Genomic DNA, 19,035 nt, shown 5'->3' on the forward strand with positions numbered 1-19,035 from the left:
ATATTGTGTCTTAAGGGCGGTAAATAAGGAGTTACGAACGAGAGTCTATTAGATTCATCACATTTGCGAGTAAAATTGTATATTTTTAAAAGAAAAACAAATATTTTTTCAAAAATTGCCGATACCGAAAGCGCCAGCTCCCCGCCGCCCTTCCCATCCGCAGCATGTGCATGGCGTGCGTGTGCAGCGCGCGCATGGAGCAGCAGCACACCATGCAGTAACAAACTCATTTACCGACCACGGGTTTCATGACAAGCACATTAAGGTCGAGGGTTTTATTTGGGGAGTTGCAACCAAGGTAGCCTGCATGTTACGATACTGTTTACGAGCAAGTGTGATGAAAAGTATCATGTATGACACTGATTAGGCTACATGGAATAAGCATCGCAGCAAAGGCTAATAATAGATAGCACAATAGACACTACAACACACACACTTACAACTGGGTGGTAGTCTAACAACTGGTAGCATGGTGTACGGTTGTGTCACCCCTGAAGATGAGCTCTGGTTGAGTTCGAAACAAGTCAGTGTAGTGTGGTGGTGGTGATAGATGGGTTTGTGTGATTTGTGTGTGTTCTTACAGTGTGGAGGTGGAGGAACTGCATGAACACGCAAATTTTGCATCAGCTTAGCTATCGTAAGGTGAGCAAGGAAATTATTTTAGTTCATTGATATGGACCTCCGCAAAGTAATGCCTGATTCAATAAATTATTGTCTTTTGTGTTTTTTACGAGAATAAAGCGTGATACACTTTCATCTCCAAGCCTCCAAAAATGCTCCTTAATAAACCAAGTTTCAAAGACTTTGCTCTTTTAATTATTCTCTTATAAGTTTCTAGTCGATTGTTCATACAAAATAGATGCCAAGCTCCCACGCTGTAGGGAGTCGGTATGAAAATACACCCAACTCTGATCTTTACTTTAGATACATAATTACTTAAATAAATCACTTTTGTTCTTTTACAATACGGCTGCCGCCTCCGGGTATCTTGAAACGTGTAGAGGAAATTTGATGCGATATCGTCTTCAATGTTAAATTAACCTTATTTTGAAGGCACTTATAGCGATATTCAATTACTTACAATTAGAATCCACCTGCATCAACGAGTTACAAAAATATCAAAAAAAAAACATGAAACCGTGCGGCGTTCTTATCGTTTTCAAAGCGATATATTATTTTAAAATTTATGACAGTGGAAGCATTCTACACTTCCACTGAACGTAGATATAGTTTAGATATAGTTAGTGTTTAGTATTGTAACTAAGGGACCCTATACATCCCTGTATTTCTATTATTATTATTTTTTGTATTTTTTTTCTTTAATTGTATAATATAGTTTATAAGTATTTTATTTGTAATTATATTTTTATGAAAAAATGACTTTCTGCCAAGTTTCTTGCGGCGCATTCTTCTTGGCAATGATGGTCTTTCCGAAAGCGCTGGTAGTTTAAAAAAAATGACGTGTAAAAGTGCCCATTGCGGCATATTTACTGAATAAATCATTTGAATTTTGAATTTGAATATTCAAAGTCAAAGTCAAAGTCAAAATATCTTTATTCAATTTAGGCTATAACAAGCACTTATGAATGTCAAAAAAATCTACCACCGGTTCGGAAAAACCTCTGCTGAGAAGAATCCGGCAAGAAACTCAACGAGGTATATATTTTTTTTTAAACAGATAGACAGAATTTTGAATTTGATAAGACCGCCGATTATCTAGCCTGCATTTTGTTTTTGTAAGTATGTTTACTTATTATACTATCGACTGTGAAACCCTTCTGTAGAAAGTCATAGTGACATTGCATTGCTTGACGAAGGAGTTCATTTTGACATTTATAACACTTACTGTTTCTTCTACGGTGGGTCTGGAATCAAATGGTTAGACTGTGCTTTTTGTAAAAAAAATACGTAAAAACTTTCGTGATTTTCATCACCGTGGAATCCTGTTATAAAGAAGTGTCGGCGTCAGGATAAATGTTCTGAGGGACGATCGGACGTTGTTAGTGTTGTGTGTCGGTGTGATGGGGTGACTAATAAATATGACCAAGTGCGGGTAGTTCGTGATGACGAGTTCCGGTACTATTTGTGATCAAATGCGGGTAGTTCGAAGTACTCGCACTGCTAGGCAGACTTGACACCCCACACTTTATTAGTCTATTCGTGACCACGGCCACTGCGATGTGGTCGAAACGTCGAGGTAAATATTATTCGTATGTGTTAACGTGATAAGTCCCGTTAGTGGTATTTTGACTACGAAATAATTTTTTTTGGAATATAATAATTTACGTTACGTTACGGTATTAAAAACCTAACCTAATTAGAAATTTTTATAAAATCCCCGAAAGTGTCATTTCAAAGTTCGTTACCCCAAAAACCCTTACTCCCTCAGGTATAACAAACTTGTAAACAAAAGGCTTTTTACAGATAGAAAAAAAACTCGAGTAATAAATACATTTCACCCTAATTGCCATCCCGAGCACTTCATTTGTCACTCGAAAAGTCAAAATAAACAAAAGCAATCTCAATCTCAGTAACGTAATAAGGTAAGTAAACTTTTTCCTGTACTGTAATTAATTAGTTCCCTTTTCTTTTTTCCTTGCGTTGTACGGTTAGAAATCACGTAACAAATTGGTACAGTTAACAATCTATGAGGACCATTTAAAAGTGCAAAGCAACTATCACAAGTACGTTTCCGCCTTTTTAGAGACTAAAAAATTTCGTCGTTTAAGATCCCCAAAAATTTTTTTATGGAGGTTGTCATTTGTGTTTTTTTTTACAAGCTTTAATGTGGCGGGCCAGCGAGGGCTAGTCATGAAACTGTAAATACAGCTGAGTAGTCAGGTACCAACTAGTCGCGCGCGAGACAATCATACGGCCAGGTAGTCAGCTTTCCCAACTTATTTACGCGACTATATTTAAATACGGCTGGGTAGTAAAATATTGGAATTAGTCGCGTGGCTATAAATGCATTTGGGTAGTCAGCTGTCTCAATTAGTCGCGCGACTATAAGTGCAGCCAGGTGCTTTACCAACAGTGGGGGCACACTTAAAACGTCACCTTTTCACGTACACGCCAGCGCCTCTGGCGACAAAATGATAACACTAAATTGACAAATGTGTCAAACGTGGACTTGAAAAATTCAGTCTGTCCGCCATCTTTCCGCTGTATGTTGGTTGTCTGGCTTTCGCGGATGATTTTTAAGTTTATCTGTTTTTTGCTGTTTTCTTAAAGTTGTATTACATTGCTCCGCTTGGGTGACCAAGTGAAGTGACCACCATAAACTCGTTTGCTTTCCGGCCTCGCGATGTAATGCAACTTGCGCAATTTTCTTACAGGTCTAAACTAGGCTTTATAGACGTTAAGCTTGTTGTGTGCGTGCATGTACATGTGTGTGTTATGTCAGATTTAGTTCTTCGGCTAGCTACCAGATAGCGCTTGTTACCATACATGCAAATTTGACCATAGAGTTGACACTCTTTTTCTATATTGGTACTAATACTCTTTGTTTACCAACTAGTCACATGACTATTATAAATATAGCCGGGTAGTCAGTTTACCCAACTATTTGTGCGACTATAAATGCCGCCAGGTAGTCAGCTTTCTTAACTACGCGCGACAAGTCGGTACATCTCTAAAAATAATACATTAATTTCCTAAAATTCTTTTCTGTAACTTCTCTGTTCGCGAACAAATAACCTTTTCAGAGTTTTCATCCGTACTCGCAGCTTCATGCATGTATTATTACTTAAGCGAGTTATTTCAAGAGAACGTATTTGCATAAAATATTAGGCAGTTTATTTCAGAAAACCTTCACAGCAATGTGCCCTTGGGACAACAGAAACATTAAAGATAATGAATACCCGATATTTAGAACCTAAAATTAATTAAATATACACAAAGTCAGTGTGTTCCTTTGAGACTAATAATTATCCCAACCAACTATCTGTATGAAACTATAATTTTTTTGTTATTTAGGATACATTTTTTTTTTTATTCGACTGGATGGCAAACGAGCAAGTGGGTCTCCTGATGGTAAGAGATCACCACCGCCCATAAACTTCTGCAACACCAGGGGTATTGCAGATGCGTTGCCAACCTAGAGGCCTAAGATGGGATACCTCAAGTGCCAGTAATTTCACCGGCTGTCTTACTCTCCACGCCGAAACACAACAGTGCAAGCACTGCTGCTTCACGGCAGGATTAGCGAGTAAGATGGTGGTAGCAATCCGGGCGGACCTTGCACATGGTCCTACCACCTGCAAAATACCTGCTTTATATGATATTACTGTTGGGCACAGGCGTCCTCTTAGAATGAGAGGAATTAAGCTAAAGTTCCCAATGCGGACTGGAAACTTCACACACACCATTAAACTGCTTAGGCTTCTAAGGTGTTTTTCTTCGCCAAATAGCTTATATTTACCATGGTAAACGTAATTTTACACTAATTCCGAAATACTCGCTAGTGCCAGTCCGAACCAGAATCTACAACAGTGCTTCAGACGCCATAGGCCAAAGCACCAGGCTATCATAATATCCTTATTATAATATAGGTTACGTTATTAATCTGTCATCTCCCAGGATAACAGGATCGAAGGATATTGGGCACAAATTTGTGCCTCTGGGAGAGGACAGGTTAACGAAATAAAACTTAATAAATAAGTACGTCTTTTTGTTCAAAATGGTTCAACAATGTTCCTTATAACTTATATCACAAGTATGTAATACAGTTACCTAATAATCAAGTTAGAACACCATGTCTTGCAATACTAGCGGGCGTGCCCAGAAATAATACACTGATTATAAATTCATACGGAAAATGCGAAAACAAAGCCATACACAGGAATGATCATACATAATATCACATTTCGCAGGCATTTATTTTAAATAACGAGTTCCCACAAACCTCATTTCCCTGTACATTTATCAAACTGGCTGTATTAACGCGAGGCATGGGGCATATCAACCTTTGTTTCTTGGAATAAGGATCTGATAAGGTTATGAAGTTTCATGGTGTGCCAGGTGTATCAGTAATGGAGTTCCTACCTTCAGGTTCATTATTCGTAGAAATTTACACTCATGTTTCTTGTCGGATTTTTGACCACAAAGGTTTTTTCGTACTGGTGGTAGTTTTTTTTTCTGACATTAAATTTCTTCTTATAGGCTGACTTTGAGTTTGAAAATTATGTAATACTGTGTTAGTTTAGGTTAGATTAGCATAAATAATTTACATAAGAGATATTAAATATTTTTCTTTTATGTTTGAAAAACCTATTTTATAAAATTACACCAAAATTATCATTTGCCTGGGGCTTTTGCTGGGGTTTAGTTTTTTAATTAAAATTCTAGAAAGTTGTAAAAAAATACAAAGGAATTCCCAAAACTTATATCCTAGTTTTAATGCACGTTGCATAAAAAACACCTGCGTCAAATTTAATGTCTCTACCTAATCTTAGCGGTAAAGATTTTGATATTTCATGTTAATTTATTAAAACAGAGCTTAAAGTTCCTCGAATTAATAGTCGCCGAACTAAAAATTTGTTTCGAGTCCCCTTTTCCCGAACCAATTATGTAAGCAATGGTTTTGTAAGTACAGCATGTAAAATGTATATACGAGTACATCATTTTCTGAAGCAGAAGTATTTAATGTTTCTTCGCTTCTCTTTTAGATTTAGTTGGTTAATTTCATTTTATTGTTAATATAATTCTCGACTTCCTCTCTAATATTGTTTAAAATATTTTGTTCAAATATGGATACACCAAGCCACTTTAATTTTAGGTGTTATCTAACGGTGGCATCTTTATTGGTTAATTTTAGATATAAGTTTGTAAGATCTAAGTTAAATTGTACCTATTAAATTGTAGGTATACCAAAGTTTATCCAAATCAAAGATGAAAGTTGAACTTAAGTGTTTTTGTACCCAACGTAGGGTTTTTGGAGGTGAATAATCGTTTTAGCTAGCTGCTGTTTAATTAAAATACGCTTCAGATAACATTATTTTAATTTTAATGTGTGATGCCACCTTGCGACAAATAGCTGAACTATGCCGAAAAACTAGTGTTGTAAAAAACTCAAGTCTTTTAGTCTTCATTTCGAGACTTGAGTAGATTTTTAAGACTAGGACTCGTTAGTCACATGAGTCCAAGTCCTTTGAGTTCTTTGAGTCTTCTGAGTCCTTTCGAGTATTTTAAGTTCTTTGAGCTAGACTGAGTCCTGAACTTGAATTGATGTATATAAATATTATAATAGCTAATACTTGGTGATTTTATATCGTTATCCATATTTATTTACAAATCTGATTGAAAATAAATCGCACAATAAAGATTAGTAACAATTTAATTGCATTAAACGAAAATAACCTAATCAAAAGTATCCACCTGAAGACTACGTACCTAATAAATCAATAATTTGTTACATGCTATTTTTATTTACTTCAAACTACAGCTATGGCTTTAGAGGACTCAGTCATGAGTTCTTTTAAAAAGACTCAGTCTTTGAGTTCTATTTTGCAGGACTCAAGTCTTTTTACAAAAGATTCAAAATTCTGAAGGACTTGAGCTCGAAGTATTACTTATAAAACTTGAGTCTTCAAAAATAGCTCAAGTTTTATTAAATAAGACTCCAAGACTCGAGTTTCTTACAACACTACGAAAAACGCCGCGAGTGTTTCGCTCGGTCGTCCACGTAAGTACCAAATGGATTTCAAATGCGTTGTTTTGACCGTAAAACCCACCTTCATGGCTGCAACAAAGTGAAGTTTTTATAAAAAAGTCACAATCCTCTTGGATTTCCATCGCGGTTCGTCAAAGGAGCTATAATTTCATTCTTCATAACATAATAACGTTTCCTGGTTTTCCATTCCATACAATACTTCGTTACACTAGGTACCTTAATCTTTTCAGAATCGTCATTTTCCATTTTCTTTCCAAATAAAAGCCCAAAACGAGCTTAAAGTAACCCAGTTAAGTTCAAATTGGAATACCGCTGTATGCCAGGAGAACCGCTTTAATACATTTAAAGTAGGTATATTTACGATTTTCCTTTGAATTAAGTTTGACTTGATAAAATATCAAGTTAAGTGGACGTGATCCTTTATAGGTCCGTTTGGTGGACTTTAACAGTGGTCCTTCGTAGTCAATTTTTTTATCCGATTGCTCCAAATTACTCCTCTTTTCTCTGTAGCTTAAACTGTCGCAGTGACAGAGTACAAAACTTTTCAAAGTGTCTGCGAAAAAAAATACGGACGGGGATTAAAAAACTACCATTTTCACCGGAAGATCAAAAAGTATGAAATAAAAAAGGCCTGTGTCAGACAGCGAAGAGACAGTAATAGAAAGAAAGAAAATAGTTTGAAAAAAAAGAAAAAAACGGAGCAGACAAATTGTCACGAAATGGTCACAATTCAGCATGATGTCGGCCTTGCAGCCAACGGTGATCCTCCGTTGGAAACTTTTACATTTTACATTACATTTTGTTAGGTCGATTTTACATTTTTTTTTATTGAGTTCCATTTGTCACCCTTTGGGCATGGAACTCTAAAAGCGAAGAAGGGTTCTTATACTGGAGCGTTTCAAATGGCTCAATTTGCGTGGTCAAATCTTGTTATGAAATAGCCGTAGAATTTGATTTATTTATTTACTAGCCCGCGACGTCGTCCGCATAGTATTCATTTATCGCTATCCCGCGGGAACTATACAATTTTCCGGGATAAAAACTATCCTATGTCCTTTCTCGGGACTCCAACTATCTGCATGCTGAATTTTATCTAAATCGGTTCAACGGTTTAGACGTGATTGAGTAACAAACATCCAAACCCCCAAACATCTTCACAAACTTTCACATTTATAATAATACTAGCTTTTGCCCGTGGCTTCGCCCGCGTGGAATTCGGTTATCGCGCGCTGTTCCCTGGGGAACTGTGCATTTTTCCGGGATAAAAAGTAGCCTATGTCACTCTCTGGCCCATAAACTATCTCTATGCCAAATATCACGTCGATCCGTTGCTCCGTTTCGACGTGAAAGACGGACACACATACACACAAACATACATATGTGTTTGCTTAGAGTTGAAACACCAATGCGTTGTAAAATTCAAATTATTCAAAAAAAAACAATGACAATATCGATAAATATCGATTATTTTTTAAACGTCCTGTACTTCCACCAGATAACCTGAAAACCGCAACCGATTCTTCTACCATGTCAAAAAAATGTACCCACATAAATCTTTAAATAAACGCTCGAATAACCCAAAACTGAGGACACTTTCGAAAACGGTTAAGAACTTCTCGAACTAAAAAAACTTAACATTTTTCCGAACTCTTCCGCCATTTTTGATGACCAGCTTTAGGCACCCAGCTGACTCCAAGGCCCATAAAGATCCGCACGTGATATCCGTCGCCCAATTCCAAGTCAGCTTTTTCCGAGATAACGTTAACGTCCTAATGACAGAGGTCAAAGGGGTCCGCTTAATTTGACAGGCCTACGTATTATTGACAGACCGTTTCGTCTCTGAAGAGAAGATTGATAAAATGCGCATTGCACTTTTTTCTAATCATTGAATTTCGCGTTTGGTGAGGTGAAAGTTGGTGTAATTTTTTTCACTACTAGCTTTTGCCCGTAATCAGTAATCAGTCATTTATTTGCTCAAACAAAGAAGATGGTTGATGGTTAGAAGATTGTTGGTGTTGGTGGGAAGAAAGGTGATGGAGGATGGGATGGTTGGTCGCCCGACTCCGTCTGTGAATTTTTCGTTTATCGCGATCCCGCAGGTACTATGCAATTAATCAAAATAAAAGCGTATATAAAATACGAGTATCAGTAAAAGAGTAAGGGTGTGTTTGATGAATTGTTTTTGTTTTGTTATTCTATTCCGATATTTCCGATTAGTAATATGTATTGTTTTATTTGTATAAATTTGATGATTACATATTTTCTGAATTTCTTATAATACCCTGACATGTATTTATAACATATTTTCAGAAAGTAAAATAAGTTTACACTAAAAACTTTACATACTACCTACTCTACAACACCGTCAATCAACTGACGCACTGACTGTCGCTTAGTGTATAGCCGAGTTTAGACTTGCAAGATAAATCGTGCAAATTGCATTACATTGCGAGGCCGTAAAGCCAACGAGTTTGTAGTGGTCAATCGAGCGCCGCAATGTAATGCAACTTGCACGGTTTTTCTTGCAAGTCTAAACTAGGCTTTAGATTCTGATATGTAATGTGTACCTATCTGAACCGTAAATCATTAAAAACTGCAAATTAAAAGACTAAAAGATATTAAAAGCTGAGTACGGTCAAGGACTTTATTTCATGAGCCACCATGAAATCTTTTCAAACGAAGTCAAAGTCAAAGTCAAAATATCTTTATTCAATTTAGGCTATAACAAGCACTTATGAATGTCAAAAAAATCTACCACCGGTTCGGAAAAACATCTGTTGAGAAAAATCCGGCAAGAAACTCAACGAGGTATATTTTAGACGACGAGGTATTATAGTCTTTACGACTTTCCTTGTTAATTTATGCGATGTCACGACGACTTTTACTGTGAAATGATTCCATAGTGGCTCATGTAATTAAAGTCCTTGACTCATAGTCAAAATACCACGCACAGGACTTATCACGCTAACACACACGAGTAATATGAGTCTACTCGTGACCACGGCCACTGTAATGTTGCCGAAACGTCGAGGTAAATATTACTCGTGTGTGTTAGCGTGATAAGTTCCATACGTATGTATACATAGCTTTCCATCTGTGAGGATGTAACATTTAATCTTATCAACGGCGCTTGTTTTACGAACCAACAAATTCTGGACAACAATTTCTATTAACTAGCCAAGCGTAATAAAAAGCAATGTTTTATTAAATTTCCCGATAGAGGAAAACACCCTGCTCTCCATTTCGTCTAGTAATGGTTATGGTCCAAGTAAGAAGAGGGTATATTCTCATATACATACGAGTACAACGAGGGATAGGAGAAGGAAGCTTATTCAGATATGACAGATGATTTCCTCCAAATTCATTTTTATTCGGAGCAGATTACAATAAATAAGAAGCAGTACCTACAGAGGTAATTCCAATAAAATATACTGCAAAAACGTAGCAAGTCTCAATGAGGGCTATCGTTTTTTGTCTCACTAGATGGCGCACTGTTGCGTGAGGTTTTTAAGTATGGTTTTGAAAGTCTGTTATTACGGGCGTGAAAACAAAGTTTAGATTAAAATCATATTTAATACAGCTTAAAACTGTACCATATTAATATCGAGCATGCCACAGTGTTGCATAGTCCCTGTTTTGTTCGGAAAAAAGGGAGGACGAAGGTTTTCGAAAGACAAAACTGTCTCAAAACACAGACATTCATTGCCCCGCAACGCATAATTGCCATAATTAATTTTTAATTCTAAATAAATCCGCGTAGCTCACCCAAAAACTATGAGATTTGACATTTCGGAGACCTCACGCTACACTAGCGCCTCTAGCGGCGAATTCATACGCGATAGCCCTCATTGACATTGTCTAATTTATAAACTTACACGTATGCACCATTTTGATAAATAACCGAAGATCTTCTTAACTCACAAATTCATGTAACATCCATGAATATCCCTGGCTCTGAAAAACATCGTAGGGCGTCACCTTTCTCTGCAGCTGACATACAGTTTCTTAATGTAAGCTGCTATTTTTATGTATTTTATGTACAAGCCATACATGTGGTTTACATATCATAAAACAATATTGCCAGTAGACGTGTCTGTCAACTTGAAAGTTCGATTTTAGCGATTTTCTTTGATAGGGACTTGTTTATAAATTGATAGTCCACTTATTTGGCTGATGGTACAATAAGGAGTTGTGTCTACTCCTAGCGCCATCTAGTCTTCACAGAAAACAACTGCAAGTTCCTGCATCGTTAGAAGTTCCTCAACTCGGACGCATAAATACAACTACAGATGCAGTTATAATGGTTCTCCATCGTATTTTACTATAGGAAAAGATCGTTTATCGTACTCACTCAAGTAGTTACTCTGTACCATTGTACAGCCGTATTTTTACTAAACAATAAAGTTCCATATTAATGGATAAGAAAAGTCACTCATTTAATACATAATTAGCTAGAGGACCCGGCAGACGTTATCCTGCCCGAAAAAACACTACATTAAAATTATGATAACATACCGACAACAGCGCCATCTAGCGAATCCAGTTGCGTTTCCAAAACATACCCCTGGTGTTGCAGATGTTTATGGGCGGTGGTGATCTTTTACCATCAGGAGACCCACTTGCTCGTTTGCCATCCAGTCGAATAAAAAAAAAAACATCAACCAACCTTGTTTTTAATACGTTCTTTAATTTGAGGAAAGAGTACAGTATCGACGGGATGAACATGAAATTTTTGCCAGTTACGAAACTCAATTATTATTTTTTCGTAAATTTTCCAATGTTTTTATTAGTTATTCTGCTATTCGGGACGGAGACAAATACAACAAATCATAACCATGAAAATCGGTGCAGCCGTTCTCGAGCTATAAGTTTTCGAACAAATCCGACTTTGTTTTGAGACTTCGAATCCTTGTCATATTATTATTCAGATTAAGATTCGACTTTTCCCGATGGAAAAACATTATGCACTATAATATCTATACCGACGCTCTTCCTTCGGACTTAGTTCCCCATGTGACGGAGAAGGAGGTCTCTCTTGCAGGTTATCACTCATATTTGTCTTTAGAAGAAACACAATAACTTTAAATAACAGTTTTAATGTCTTTCACCTGGTCTTCTGATTAATTACACTATTAACTACCTTTAAATGTCTTTATTATTTTAATTACTATAGACTTATTATCCTAATAACACCTAATAACCGAATACAATGTTCTATAAATTGTGTATGAAAACCTTCCAAATTTCAAACAGTAAATCATGAACCCGCTTACCGCTTAAGTATTGACCCTAAAATAAAGGTCAGAGGGTCCGCAGCAAATGGACCTTCAAATGCTACCGGACTTAGGAGCTCGATGAAATGGCTCGCCCTATAACGACGTCCCTTCTATCTACACTAATCATATTGTAGACTCAGATACGGGTCTGCGAGTTTGGATAACCTTTTATAATTCATGCGCGTGTACATTTCAAATCTATCAACCATACTTATACAAACTTGGTGTTATGGCCAAGGACTTCAGTGCAAGAGCCATCATGAAACCATTTCACAATAAACGTCATAGTGACATCGCAATAATTAACAATGAAAATCGTAATGACTTTTCCTTTACCGCACACTGAATCTACCGAACAACGACTAAACTGATAGTGTCTTTTCCAACCTCGACATTGGCGGAATCATCGATAGTATCGATGGACCTATACTTTCAAGAATTGAATTGAATTGACTTTTCCTTTGAAAAGGTTCCATGGTGCTTCAAGTAAGTCAGGCCAGGAATATTTAGTCCGACTAGTTTCTGATTTAAATTCGTGAGCTGCCATTTATCAAAATTATTATGATAAAAAAAGTTCTTCATCTCATTCCTAAAGCATTTATGACAATTTCTAATAACTTGGTCTGACACCGTCATTCGAAAAGTTCTTAAATCAGATTCAATACAATAATTCCAACTTTGGAACGTTTTACTTGCAAACTTTCGTTAAAAAGGAATTGGTAACCAAACTGGAATATTAGAAAAGTTCACCTCAAATTATGTTACGTCGGGGGTGCCTCGAAAATATAACGCTTATTGCAAGCTTTTGTTTTGAAAACACTAACGTTTTGGAAAATGTTTGGCGACTTCTTTTTACCCGACTGCCCGAAGGAGGGTTATGTTTTTCGAGCGTATGTATGTATGTGGGTATGTATGTCCATTTCTTTGGTCCTCGCTGCAGCCTAAACGGCTGGATGGATTGTAACATATGAGGTATCATTGGATTCGTCATAACTGTCGGAGTGACATAGGGTATATAATATTTCAATATGGCGTCTGCGAAAAAAAATATGGCGATGGAATAAAAAAATATATTTTGTATTGTAACAATATGGGATTCAAATGAAAGCTAATAATTAGCCCATTCTAAATATATATGGGCTATAATACTTTTAATCTACTATTTTCACAGAAATATCAAAAAAGTATAAAATAAAAAACATTTAATTTAAAAAATCAAAAAACCCGACTGCCTTAAAAACTAAAAGGAAGAAAATAAGTCTTGTGGTCTAGAACTCTGTCAAGAAGCTCATTTAAGGTTCAACAGTCGGGACCCATTCAAATCGTAACCAGCTCAAAAAATCTTGGTAATGGGTCCCGACTGTTGAACCTTAAATGAGCTTCTTGACAGAGTTCTAGACCACTAGACTTATTTTCTTCCTTTTAGTTTTTAAGGCAGTTGGGTTTTTTGATTTTTTAAATTTACTTAATGTTTTTATTTTAAACAATGTATTAAGTGCCGACAAAGGCACGATACAATAATATTAAATCAAATCTTTCACACACAAATCACACAAACCCATCTTAATAGATGGTGGATGGTGGTAATCCACCACCACAATACACTTACAGATAATATCTATACATACATATATGTCAGATGTTATAACATCTGGTAGCACGGGGTACGGTTGTGTTGCTCTGAAGATGAGCTCTGGTTGAGTTCGGAACGCCTCAGTGTAGTGTGGTGGTGGTAGTTACCTATTGCGGTTATTGATATCGAGCAAAAAACAGCAAAAAATCACGTTTGTTGTATAAGAGCCCCCTTAAATATTTATTTTTTCTATTTTTAGTACCTATTATTGTTATTTAGTATAGCGGCAACAGAAATATATAATCTGTGAAAATTGCAACTATCTAGCTATCACTGTTCATGAGATACAGCCTGGTGATAGACGGACGGACGGACAGCGGAGTGTTAGTAATAGCGTCCCGTTTTTACCATTTGGGTACGGAACCCTAAAAAAGGTGACTAGACATGTTTTTCCGTGACCCTTCATAATACAGAAAGAAAGTTAGAAAGAACATGGAAAGAACGAAAGATTTTTGGTTCCATCAGTACCACCTTCCATTAATAAAACTAAAACTTACAATACTCGTACTACTAAATTTAGTGGTAAAATGAAAGAACACAATTTTTTTTTTATTCTACTGGATGGCAAACGAGCAAGTGGGTCTCCTGACGGTAAGAGATCACCACCGCCTATAGACACTTACAATACCAGGAGGATTGCAGATGCCAACATAGAGACTTAAGATAGGATAACTCAAGTGCCAGTAATTTCACCGGCTGTCTTACTCTCCACGCCGACACACAACAGTGAAAGCACTGCTGCTTCACGGCAGGATTAGCGAGCAAGATGGTGGTACCAATTCGGGCGGACCTTGCACAAGGTCCTACCACCTGCAAAATCCATTATAAATGTTTTCTTCTACTCGCGTACTACAATGTGCTGCTAACGATATCGCTATCGGTAATCCAATGAGGTGCACCATCCATTGATTAGTGTTAAGTGACGGTTAAATGTGATGCCGTCTCTATTTGTTTTGTTCGAATAGACGGAGACGGCATCACATTCAGTTAACACTAATCAATGGATGGTGAAACAGTCCCTTAATAGTGAAACGTTTCACAATGTTCATTTTCGCACTGCAAATGCCGCCGGGATTAAAAAAAAACAACCATTCCATTTTATTTATATAATTATTATTAAATCGACTTTAAAGATAATGTAAAATATGTTTACATAAACAATTAATAAATAATGAATACCTACATTATAACGGACAATAAATGAATTTTACAGTTATTATTACATTTTAATATTTCAACATTATTTAATTTGGTTTAATTAGTGAAAAAAAAAAACTTTCAAAATAGCGGGATTTTTTTTTTGTTGCACGGTGTTCTTGGAAATTAAAAGAAATAAAAGTGTTAATCACTAATTCAAACGACTTTTATGTGTGAGGTGTGATTTTGGTGAATTAAGTGATGCAGAAAATGATGACGTGTCAGAAATAAAACAGCCGGCAATGGAAGTGAGCAGTAATTTTATACCTTTAAAATCGAAAAATTCATTTATCGTCCGTTATGTGAGTATTCATTATTTATTAATTGTTTATGTTTGAGCTCGTAGAAAAAGTGATGTATTCAACTATTCATAATCAGCCATTGAGACACTCATGCGTATCTACGAGTATTATGACATGAGGCGAAGCCGAATAAACTCGCACTCGTGTCTCAATTGCCCTTATTATGATACAGTTGCATTAATAACTATTATTTGCTTGTGTTACGAACATTTTTTAATTAACATGGTGCTGGTTGGTAGTATACTCGGCGTATAAAGCCAAGAGATACGGGTTTACGAAAAACAGGGTCGGTATTTCCATTCCGGTATGATCCGGGCCGGGAAAGAGTGTCACCCATTATGCTATTTATGCTTATGTATGTGACAGTCATTTGTGATGCCGTCTCTATCTGTAAGACATAACCATTAGAAGAAAATTACTCCGTCCAATTATACTGGCCATAAACAACAAACATAATAGATCTGTATTCCAATTTTATTTTCAGCCAGTTAAAAACCAAACGTTTAAAAGGAAAACAGAGTTACATAAAAGCCAAGAGATACGGGTTTGAATCTCATCCGGCGTACCCGAAAACCTTTTTCTATTTTATACCTTTCTGGTACTCATGTTTAGTTTCGGTATAATCTAGAAAGTGATCTTGCTCTTAGCTCTTACGTCATTCTAAACAGTAAAACTGGTTTATTGGCTTACGTCAAATAAATCAACATTCTCCCGAACGGCGAACATACCTTAAGACACAAAACTGAACAAATATGGACTCAGCGTCAACATTTCACATACGCCGACGAATATTTCACGAACGTTCGAATTCTCTTTTCCTTGGGAAAAGTCGACCTGAGGTCGTATTCTAGAAAGGTAAGCGGTATAGCAGCCAAGTGAAAGCGAGGTTTGAGTATTTGTGTCCTTGAATAATTCCTTGCTCACAGTTGTTGTTTTTAACAGAGTGCGATTATTTTTTTGGTAAAATAACTTGTGTTACCAAAATATTTAAATAAAAAATCAGAAATTTATTCTTTAGTACTACCTAGAGTGGTCTACCTAGGCCGCAAAGGGCTCTTTACATGTTACTTTTTTATACTACCAGCGCTTAGATACCATCATTGACAAGAATGCGCCGCAAAACAACTTGGCAGAAAGTCATATTTTCAAACCAAATTTATACTTATATCATAATTCTTTTATACTTCTCACTGCAGGGCACAGGCCTCCTCTCAGTACGATTGGACTTGGGCCGTAGTTCCCACGTGGGCCAAATGCGGATTGGGAACTTCACACACATCATCATCATCATATCAGCCATAGGACGTCCACTGTTGGACAGAGGCCTCCCCCATAGACCTCCAGTTGCCTCGATTGGAAGCGGCTTGCATCCACCGCGCCGCACTTAACACAAACGCAACTGATTTTTTCGCAGTGTGCTGGTTTCCTCACGTATTTTTCTTCACCGTAAAACTCGTGGTAAATTTCAAATATAATTTCGCACACAAATTTCGAAAACTCAGTGTAGTGAGCCCGGGTTTGAACGCACGGTCCTTGAAAGTGCTTGAAAGGCCATATAGTTCAAATCACTGGGCCACTACGATAGAAATCAGGCTTAGATGGGCCAATCAACTTTTTTACCGACACTAATCTGTCCGCGACATTTTTCAAACAATTGCAGATTTTTGTCAGTAAACATGTTGTTTCTGTAATTTAATAGATGGTGTACACGAATACATGCCATCCTACGTAAGTTCAACCTATTAAACCGTGAAATATCTTGTTGGAAGTACGATTTTTTGGTAACGCCAGATACAATTTTGGTAACGCAGGAGACGCCAAAGTGTCGGTAAAATAGTTGATTGGCCCAGATATCACTTCTGTCACTTATACGTTACAGAATAGAGATTCTCTATATTGGGAAGCCATTTCTCGCGTGTCGCAAATTCAACCGCCTGACATGATTGCAGGCATGCGCCGTACTTTATTACGTACGTTGAATGGAAAACTTTATCAGGCAGATAGGTGAGGTTTGTTGAAATTTTAAAAGGGATGCTTCTAGTTTTGTGAAAAGCCTTAATATTAATGAACTAAAAGAATTTCCTTGCTCACCCGCGACCTTATGATAGTTAAGCTTATGAAAAATATGCGTGTTCATGCACCTTCACCTCCACACTGTAAACACACACAAATCACACAAACCCATCTATCACCACCACACCACACTGACGCGTTTCGAACTCAACCAGAGCTCATCTTCAGAGTAACACAATATGTTAGCCTTAATATTGTTTGTGTTTTTGTAGGTACAGACCAGAATAGAGACTGTGGGTCGGTAAGCGCGGCATAGGACGTCCACCGACGTGATGGACCGATGAATAGATATTATTTATAAAATGTGGCTTGATTATTGTTAGGACTGTTTTTCATTTAAACTGGTAGGTAATAAAGTTTCTGTCCGAAATTAAATTTTACCTAAATACAAGCTTTTTGCTCACAGCACTATTTGATGATTGTACTTGCAGTGACATCCATCTTACATATGTATACCAAATTTCAAGTCTATCCGACCACATCTTATATTGTTACGAGTTTTCAAACTGAAGTTTTAGTAGTAAATACAGCAAGGGATTAATGCAATAAATGCAAGAAGCTTGGATTGATTATGCTGGGTGACACTCTTTCCCGGCCCGGATTACACCAACATGGAAATACCGACCCCGGTTTCCGTGTATACGCCCATATAGAAACTGACAGGAGCTTATACTTTATGCTATTTATGCTTATGTATGTGACAGTCATTTGTGATGCCGTCTCTATCTGTAAAACATAACCGTTAGAAGAAAATTACTCCGTCCAATCATACTGGCCATAAACAACAAAACTTATTCAAACTAAAAAAATAAAAATCTGTATTCCGATTTTATTTTCAGCCAGTAAAAAACCAGACGTTTAAAAGGAAAACAGTTACATAAAAACCGGTTCGATTCCAAAATCAATTTGATTTCATCTACAGCGTGTATGCAATATCGTGGCTGTTTTTATTTTACATTTCATTTTAAAGTTCCTTATCGGAACAAACATAAATTTGTATCGGAAATCTGAACAAGCCTTAACGAGATGCCGGCTCAGTGTAATTTTAATGAGTGGACTTGAAGTGTGCTCATGTTAAAGCAGCGAACCGAACATGGATCAGATTATTAAGAATACATGAATATCCAATAATGTTTCATAATTTTTTTACTAATAAACAGGAGGAGTCCACGGGCTTGTCTTTAAATGCTTTTAAGCATCTTAAGGAATATTATCACAATGTGAAACATGTTAAAGTAATGACAATGAATAATTTTATGATAGGAAATAATAAAACGTGCATGAATTTTTAAGTCTATATACGTTCTTGAAACTGGAACACAATCGGTGAGATTGCCAATTCCGTTATGTGTATTTTTTATTTTTTCACATAATTGATTATGACACATATGGCTTTTAAATTAAATGCCAAAATCCATCTATCAAAAAAATGCACTTTGTGAATGTTTTTTTTTTTGTAAAAGCAAACAATTTTATTTTTTTTTACTTTTGAAACGTTTTTTTAAGACAGCCTGACTTTTATTTCAAACACAATCACGCGAGGCATTATTCGCGTGAAGCTTGAGTAATAACCGAAAAAAAAACACAAATTTATTATTGAAACCCTGTTGTTGAGAACAAATGAATAAATAATAAAAGGTTTTGATTGTACGTAATAATAGGCTCGCAAAAGATCTTATGGAGAGGCATTTCAACCCGTTTTAAAATAAGCGACAGTTTAACAATATTGAGAACTATTCTTTTAGTGATAACTTTAAGAAATACTCAAAAATTGCACCACCAATGTCAAAATCCATGTCAGTAATCATTCATCTTAAAAAAGTCTATACTGGCTGGTAAAATTCCTGTCCAAAAAAAAACAAATTAAAAAAAAAAACGCGACGA

General features: G+C 36.4%; 1 protein-coding gene across 4 annotated transcripts in view; it reads right to left on the minus strand.

Annotated features, from left to right (window-relative positions):
* LOC141435320 (zwei Ig domain protein zig-8-like) overlaps nucleotides 1-19,035 on the minus strand; it is a 283,174-nt gene that overhangs the window by 235,606 nt on the left and 28,533 nt on the right. The window lies entirely within an intron of this gene.

The sequence above is a fragment of the Choristoneura fumiferana genome, chromosome 14, assembly GCF_025370935.1.
Source record: "Choristoneura fumiferana chromosome 14, NRCan_CFum_1, whole genome shotgun sequence".
NCBI lineage: Eukaryota > Metazoa > Arthropoda > Insecta > Lepidoptera > Tortricidae > Choristoneura > Choristoneura fumiferana.